Below are 7,345 nucleotides of genomic sequence, written 5' to 3'. Positions count from 1 at the left end.
ACATCTATTACAAGCCGGCCAAATAATTTATATAGAAAGTAAATATAATGTGTATTTTTTTGAGGTTGATAATGCGTAAACCAATGAATAAATTTGTAAGTACTATTATTGGTCCAAAGCGAAAATTATGCGATACGTGTTTGAATCGTGATAACTTGTTGATAATATTACCTAAAAGTTTAAATTGTTAAAAATAATGAACTTACATTTACTTAATTATGATTTCATCTTAAAGAGCTTTAGTCCATGACATCTTCAATTATATGTAGTATTTATATATTTATAACATGAAAGGGTAGATTATACAATTATACTCAATTATTGCCCATCACAAATGGTTGGTGATTTAGCTCTAATGTGTGTATATATTGGCATTCATTATGAGTAAATCTTTCATCATACAAACAAAAAGAAACACTCCATAATTTCACCACAAACTATGTCAATACCTCAAACTACTTCACCACAAATTCCTCCCAAGTATTTACTACCGGATGGACTTAGTGATGAGTGTAAGAAATTACTCACAACTCTACCAAAAGAAAGATCATGGATTACATCACATTATTTCTACAATTACCAAGGTTTGTGGCTACTACAAAGACAACTAGGAGGTGTGCTTGCATGTCAACAACAATTTCAAGCTCAAGAGAGTGATATATATCATCCTCGTAACAAATCCTAAATCAGGGACGACTTGGCTAAAATCACTTTTATTTACTCTAATAAATCGAAAAAAACATCCTATTTTTGAACAAGATCACCCTTTACTTGTCAAGAACTCTCATGATCTTGTTCCATTCTTGGAACTCAAACTCTATGTTGATGGTCAAGTCCCTGATTTTTCATCCTTCACTTCACCTAGACTCTTGGCAACTCATATGTCCTTTGCTACATTGCCAAAATCTATCCAAGATTCAAGAACCAAACTTGTTTACTTATGTAGGAATCCTAAGGACACTTTTATTTCTATGTGACATTTTATGAACAATATAATACTTGATCACACTGACAGCAAGTCCATTGAAGAATGTTTTGATGATTTTTGCAAGGGGGTGAGCCCTTGTGGTCCGTTTTGGGATCACGTGTTGGATTATTGGAAAGAAAGCATAGAAAATCCTAACAAAGTACTTTTCTTGATGTATCGAAGAAATTAAAGCGCAACCAAAACTTCATCTTAAACGCTTGGCTGAATTTTTGGAATGTCAATTTTCCATAGAGGAAGAAAAATGTGGAGTGGTTGATGAAATATTAAGAATGTGTAGCTTTGATAATTTAAGTAATTTGGAGGTGAATAGAAATGGAAAATTGTCATCTGGAGAGGAAAATAAAGCATATTTTCGTAAAGGGAAAGTTGGAGATTGGAAGACTTACTTTACTAAAGAGATGAATGAGAAACTCGATCATATTATCAAACTAAAGTTCCAGGGATCTGAATTAAGTTTTTTGTACATTTGATTAGGCATCTTATGCTATATGCAAATAAAATTAATGCAATTATTTGCTTTGATATTTGATGTTAATTTTGGGTGCAATTGTTGTGGTTGAAGTAAAAGATGGTATTTTATTTATTCTAAATGTATTCAAGTGTATCCCAAAGATTCTCGATCAATATCAAATAATGTTTATGAATATGAAATTAATTAACCGTTGAGATAATGAGGAAGATTAAGGGGAAGGTTGTGGAGTGTGTGGGAGGTCGGAGATGATGAACTTGTGAGAGTTAATTACCAAATTAATAATGGAATTACCCCTAAAAATTATGAACATTCACAATAATAGACTAATTAACTGATAATAATCCATATTTTTCACTAATTTGTGATGAAAAAAACTTTTATTTCTACTAATAAACTAATTAATAGACTAATTAACTGATAATAATGACCACAAAAACATCCACACCATCATTTAAATCAATTTGACATTAAATTTGGAATATCCCATAATTATATATATATAACGACCTGTTCCCGTCGTTATAGAAAAGCCAACGGAAAAATTTTTTGGGCCGGAAAACTTTTTCGTAGTAACTCAGGATTTCCCAACATAGTCCAGATTTGAACGAAATCGGAGTCTGTGAGATCTAGGGAAATCTGGTAGCAATTGGGTGATATAAATATGGATTTGATCACATGAGTAGATAGCTAAGACGTTAAGGAACCCGTACGACTTTACGAAATTGAATTTGGGCGAGTAGAACTCCCGAAATTGATCTTAGCATGAACGGGTAGTTTCTGAGTGTCGTTGGTTGAAGGTGTGTGGTGAAATGGGGTTTTGGAATTCTTTATTTAGCTCTCTGTCTCCGTGCAAGCCGCTGAGGCGGGATTTCTGCTGCCAGGGAGGGGCCGTTGTAGCGGGGTGAGGACCGTTGTGGCGGGCCAGTCGTGACTTAAGTCGGAAATAAACCCCAAAAATGTTTTATTCTGCAATTTTCAAACTTGAGAGCTAAGAAACGAACCCAGGGCTTTTTCTTGACAATTTTCCACCATTCTTGAGGCTAAAGATAAGATTTTCACTCCCCGAATCCGTTTTTCGATCCGTAAAACGTAATCTAATGGGTAATTATTGATGGGGAAGGATTTTGATTTGGAAATTATGGTGGAAAAGCCCTAATTTGGAATATGGGATCATGGGTTTGATCTAGGCTTGATAGGATTATTGGTAATTCGGGTAATTAGTTATTGTTTATTTATTCCCGTGTTATATTAATTGTTTGTAGACCAAGAATAAAAGGAACGAATCCGGAAAGAGAAGAATCAAGTTTCTTAGGGGATTCAAGCTTGTTTCGAGGTAGGTGATGGTTGTGATTTCATGATTGTGTGGTATATGATTGTTCTTGCTTCATTATAATACATGTATGTATATGAATGTTACACTATTGATCACACTAATTGTAAATGAGGATAACATGAATGATGAATGTCATGAATCATGACTTGATTATATGATTATGAGAATGTACTTTGTGATTGTGATTGTGGCTTGTTGAATGGATCGGGTGTTGCGTTCCGACACACTAACTTGGATTGGGTGTTGCGTTCCAGCATACTAACAGTTTGGGTTTGGGTTCCATGAGAGGATCATTGACTTGACATAACTGTGTAATTGAGAATTGTGAACTTAATCGTTAGTAGTAAATGATATTGATATTGTATTTGTTCGGTGTATGCATGTTATTATTATGTTGTAATGACTTATGTATGTTGCACTTAGTGGGATAGTCGTGTGATCCTACCAGTACACTGCATTTGTATACTGATACTGCACTTGCTCTTTCTTTGTTGAGTACAAGGCATCTGCAGGCGACTATTGACAGACCTCACTTAGAAGATTAGTGATCGTCGTTCGAATTCAAGGGTGAGCCAGTTCTTCCGGGTTGCCATGAGTTCTCTTTCTGTCTATGTCCACATTTCGGACTTAGACTTTCTAGTTAGTTGTTAGTACATTAGTTTGGGGTTGTAACCCTTCTTGTTTAGATTTATGGATCTAGTTAGAGTTTTGGTACGTTGACTTTCAGGTTCTAAGTGTTACATCCGCATTTGTTTTAATTGCTAGACTTTTGTTTAGAGTTTATGGGAACACCCTATTTCTTTCCTTAGCATTTAACTTGCTTCCGTAACCTTAAATGCTTTAGTATTTTCATTAAGTTGGTTAGCTAATTAGTATTAATGGTTCTCCCACCGAAGGGTTAGTGTGGGTGTCAATCACGATGGTCTGGGTCGTGACAATATATATACTAGATGAGTTTTGCCCATGCTAAGCACGGGCCCAACATCATAATTTTTTTTCAACAAACTTTTCTTTATAATTTTTTATGAGAAAAACAACATTTTTTTATTGTCACGACAAACCACATTCTTTTATTGAACACCCTGATCCAAATTCGTAGCATTAGGTGTAAAACTTTTGTTCCTTGTTTAATTGAAACTAAAAAAATAATAAAAGGATAAATGAACTACAGCTGCAGTACATGAGACGTGCTTGCAAGGGAAGTGGAGCAATTTAATCAAAAATAGGATAAGGTCTTTGTTGCACGGTTGGACCTAGTTGATTGCCTTTTTTTGTACATCTGCATGATTTGAATTTGGCCTTCCATCCAGCAACATTTTAGCTTTTAGCACAAGTGAATTCAATGACCAAGAAAAGCCCACATTATTACTGAATATTTATCTTTGCTTCAGCCTCAACAAATCTGTCTCCAAGAAAATGGTACTTTACATGTTGTACATACTACAATGAGCAGGGGCGGACCCACATGGGATTGTCCGGGTGCTCGAGCACCCATTAAGCTCGTATCGAACTATATATACTTATTTCAAAATTAAGGCAGTATTGTATAAAATAAAAGACGAGCACCCAATACGTATGGCTTAGTTGGTGTGGTGATACTAAGTGGGTGCTCAAGGTCATATATTGCTTTAATGCAGAAGTTGGATTCCCTCTAGAGACATTATTTCTTATGTTAAAAATAGTGAGCACCCATAACTGTAAAATTCTGGATCCGTCACTAACTATAAGACAACAATGAAACAAAATGGAAAAAGTTTAAACAATAATTATTATTTATAATAAATAGGAATCGAAGAGAGAGCCAATTAACTTTCGCAATGTTCCACAGATTAGCTCAAGTAAATGAAAAAGTACAAACATGGAACTTATTGGAGCTTTACTTTAATAGGATCAATAATCAAAATATCAGTCCAATCCGGTTGAGAAGATGAAAATAAAGTAAACTGCAGGCTTTAAGAGTGCAGAGAAAATTAAAAATATGGCAAAGAAATAGACTTAAAGAAGTAAGAACGGAGGTAAGAACCATCAATCAATGAAATTGGGAAAACTTCTGGAGAAAATTGAAAGAAAAGGAGAAAATTTGAGAGAGAAATTATGTAGCATCCCAGAAAAAAATTTCGAACTAAGACTCGAACCATCCTTCGTTGTGAGTAGGATTTTACCAAGGAATTTAAAATTTCTTAAGTATTAAGGTCAGGTCACTAGATGTAGCACCTTGAGTTCCAAAGAGAACTAAATTGGAAATAGCAAAATCTGAAAATTTGCAAGTTAAGCTAAGTATGAGTTTTGGGTCGACTTCAAACGATCATAACTCCTAGCTCAGGATGAGTTAGGTCTGCTACCAGATACCGTAGAAAATATCTTTGAATTAGGTTTCCAACACCACCGAGTTTGCTCAGTTTCGAGTTCGTATGAGGGAATATGTCCATTCGAAGTTGGGCTGTCTAGATAAGGAAAGTCAAAACCGGATTTTAGAGGGGTATTTTGGTCTTTTCCTTACCCAATTCCAGATTTAAGCGTTTTTTAGTAATGTTTTAGGGGTCTAATCTGATTAGGTTCAATTTTATAAATCCTAATATATGCCTAGGGTTTTAGTTGAGAGTTCAAGAAGAGAAAAGAAGAGGAGAAAAGAGGGGAAAAGAGAAAGGATCAAGGCGTTCGTCGAGGTTCTTGAGTTTTGTCGCGGATATTCGCCATGGGTTTAATCCCTAAGAGGTATGTAAGCTTCCATAGTGTTGGGTTTGTTCATCCACACGCCAAATCTTGTTTTATTGGGATTTTGATGATTTCTTGAGATGAAAGTGATTGTTTTGAGTGGATTAGTGTGTACTTAGGTTAGGTAATTGAATCTAAGGAAAACTTGATAAAAGAAATCGATTAAAAGTGATTTAGGATCAGAAAACGATAGGCGAAATTCGTCGAACTTGGCCTGGGGAGAGGCTGGGGCGGCGAGCCCCAGATGTGCCCAAGGGGTTGGGGCGTCGCCCTTGCAGTGCGTCCATATGCAGCCTCTGAAGTTAGGGGCTGGCGCCCCGCGCCCAAAACGCGCCAGGGTCGCCTACCACCACTCATTTTTCGTCGATTTCCCATTTGAGTCCCTTTTAAGTGTACCTTCACTCCCTTTGATTCTAATCACTCTAAACTACTTCTAAACACTTAGAAATCATTCATAACATGAATCATAACCTTGAATTAATAATTCAAATTCAAGGAAAAGTTAAGAGTTAAGTCTTGAGAGTTTTTTTCGATCATTTTGAGAGAGTCCCTTTGAGTCCTTTTGAGGAGTCTTCTACAATTTCTAGTAACTTGTTTCAAGACTCAAGTAAGTGAGCATGAGAGTGAGGAGAATGTATTCATGAGTCTACACTATAATCTAGATCCTTCATATCATTAACCATAACTCTTGAATTCATAATTCATATTCAAGAGAGAGTTAAGAGTAGAGTTCAAGAGAGCCTTTAAGTTCGATTGTGAACCCTTTGAGATCAACTATTGATTTGAACTAAGTTTTGAGGAAGTAAGTAAGATAATGAGAAGAGTCGTATACATGAGTTCCATGTAATTATGTAGACCTTTGAGTCGAGTCGTTCATCCTCATAATTCCGCATGAACTTCATAAATTGAGCATCATTGAGAGGAGTAGTATCTTCAAGTTCTAAGTCTTGAGTATTGAGTTCCTAATACCCTTTGAGATTATATATCTAATCATGAGACTATTACATGCTACCCATGAAGTCTTTGAGTTGAATTGTTCATGCCCATAATTCCGCATGAACCCTATAAGTCGAACAGTCTTGAGATGAGAAGTATCTTTGAGTCCTTGAGTTGAGTAGTTCATGCTCATAATTCCGCATGAACCCTCTGAGTTGGGCATTCTTGAAATGAGTAGTATCATTGAAGTTCTTGAGTTTCAAGTATTGAGTTCTATCTATGGTTATAGAAAACCTTGTATTGAGTCGTTCACGTCCATAATTCGACATGAACCCTATTTTAAGAAGTCTTTTACAAATGCTTTAAACTTGTTTAAGACTTGAGCATTGAGTAGAGTAAGAGTAAAAGTGAAGTTTAGTTTCTTTAAAAGATTATATGGGAACTAAGTATTCACAAAGAGAAAATATTTTCACATTTAAACAAGAAAAGGAAACCTTGATTTCCAAAGAGCCTTTGAACTAGTTTTCAGAAAAGAGTAAATGTTTTCACAATTAAGCGAGAGAGGAAACTTTGATTTCTAAGATAACCTTTGAGCTAAGTTTTGAGCAATTATCTCAAATCACATAAAGAAGTATGTTTTTAAACATAAGAGCTAGTATCATATTTTGGGAGTAGTATTAAGCACCGATATAGGAGAGAGTTCAGACAACTCACAGCCCCTATAAACCATGTAGCCATCATGGGTAGAAAAGGGTCATACTTTTTAGATGATTCCTTAGTGCTTTTTAGCATAGATTAGTGGATCCACGTAATAGTCGGGTTCTATACCCTCAGCAAGGTATAGGACAGCCCTGGCAGCATGAGGCAAAACAATGTATCATCACAATAGCTCTTAAGTGAT

The 7,345-nt window shown here is 35.5% G+C and overlaps 1 pseudogene; it reads left to right on the top strand.

Annotated features, from left to right (window-relative positions):
• The first annotated feature begins 247 nt into the window (after nt 1-247).
• Nucleotides 248-1,607, top strand: LOC107062314 (cytosolic sulfotransferase 12-like; annotated as a pseudogene).
• The last annotated feature ends 5,738 nt before the right edge of the window (nt 1,608-7,345 follow it).

This window comes from Solanum tuberosum, unplaced genomic scaffold, assembly GCF_000226075.1.
Source record: "Solanum tuberosum cultivar DM 1-3 516 R44 unplaced genomic scaffold, SolTub_3.0 scf00216, whole genome shotgun sequence".
Lineage (NCBI taxonomy): Eukaryota > Viridiplantae > Streptophyta > Magnoliopsida > Solanales > Solanaceae > Solanum > Solanum tuberosum.
The sequence above is the reverse complement of the archived record's forward strand: the minus strand, read 5'-3'. Positions and strand labels throughout refer to the sequence as shown.